Genomic DNA, 1,456 nt, shown 5'->3' with positions numbered 1-1,456 from the left:
TTCTGATTTGATGGAGACAGACAGGAAAGCACAGAGGAACATCTGGAGAAATTTCTGAAACGCTTGTTTGCTGCTGTTGTTACTGAGCGATCGAGAATCTTCTGGAGGGAAGGCTTCAAAATCCCCTGCTTTGCCTGCTGTTGGCGACCGAGATTGAGGTCGAATTATTTGGATAGAGATGGTGCTCGGTACTCGGTGTCGGAGAGCTGATCGGAGGCTTGAAGTTTTCGGACAACTCAGAGTCGGACTGTGGTCGGGCATGGCGGGGAGAGTTTTTCTTCCTTCTCCCGTCTACGTGAGATGTGGGACATTTGAGAGACTTTGAACTTTTTACTGTTCTCATGGACTGTTTTTCATCAAGTTATGGTATTGTTGCACTGTTGTAACTATATGTTATAATTATGTGATTTTGTTAGTTTTTTCAGTCTTGGCCTGTCCTGTGTTTTGTGATATCACGCCAGAGAAAATATTGTATCATTTCTTAATGCACGCATTACTAAATGACAATAAGAGGACTGCGTGTCTTCATAATCTAACTAGGGTCTTCAAGTGAGGAAAATGAGGATCCAAATGTGGCCAAGGTCTTGTAGCTTATTGATTAGCTTTGAGGGATGATGGTATTGAATGGTAAACTATAGTCGATAAAGAGCATCCTGATGTTCCAGGGTTCAGTGAAGAGCCAATGAGATGGCACCTGCTGTGGACCTGTTGTGCTGGTACACAAATTGGAGTGGATCCAAGTCATTTTTCAGGCAGGAGTTGATACATTTCATCACCAACCTCTCAAAACACTCCATCACAGTGGATGCAAGTGCTACGGGGTGATAGTCATTGAGACAGGCCACCACATCTTCTTAGGCACCTGTATAATTGAAGCCTGCTTAAAACAGATGGGTACCTCAGGCTGCTGATGCCAGAGGTGAACAACCTCAGTGAATGCTCCAGCCAGTTGATCAGTACTCGGCCAGGTACTCCACCTGGCTACGTGACTTCTGTTGGTTCACTCTCCTTAAGAATGCTCTTACTTCTGCCCCCAGAGAAATCACGGGATGATCAGGAGGCCTGGGAGTTAGTGATGATTCCTCTACGTGAGCATAGAAGGCATTGAGCTCATCTGGAAGCAAAGCCCTGTTGTTGTTTGATTTTACTTTAGCATTCATGCCCTGCCATCAGCTGTCCAGCATCCTTCATTGATTCAAATTTAGTCCGGAATTGCCACTTTGCCCGTGAGACAGCTTTCCAGAGATCATACCTGGACCTCTCATAGCTTTCTTGGTCACCTAACTTGAATGTCCCTGACCTGGCCTTCAGATTGATCTCGTGGTTCATCCAGAGGTTCTGGCGGGGGAAGGTCTGAATGATTTTGTGGGAACACACACCTTCACGACTGTTTTTATGAAGTCTGTGACAACTGTGGTGTACTCATTCAGATCCCCTGACGAGTCCTTGAACATGC

Source organism: Mobula birostris, chromosome 29, assembly GCF_030028105.1.
Source record: "Mobula birostris isolate sMobBir1 chromosome 29, sMobBir1.hap1, whole genome shotgun sequence".
NCBI lineage: Eukaryota > Metazoa > Chordata > Chondrichthyes > Myliobatiformes > Myliobatidae > Mobula > Mobula birostris.
This window is presented reverse-complemented; position numbering follows the sequence as displayed.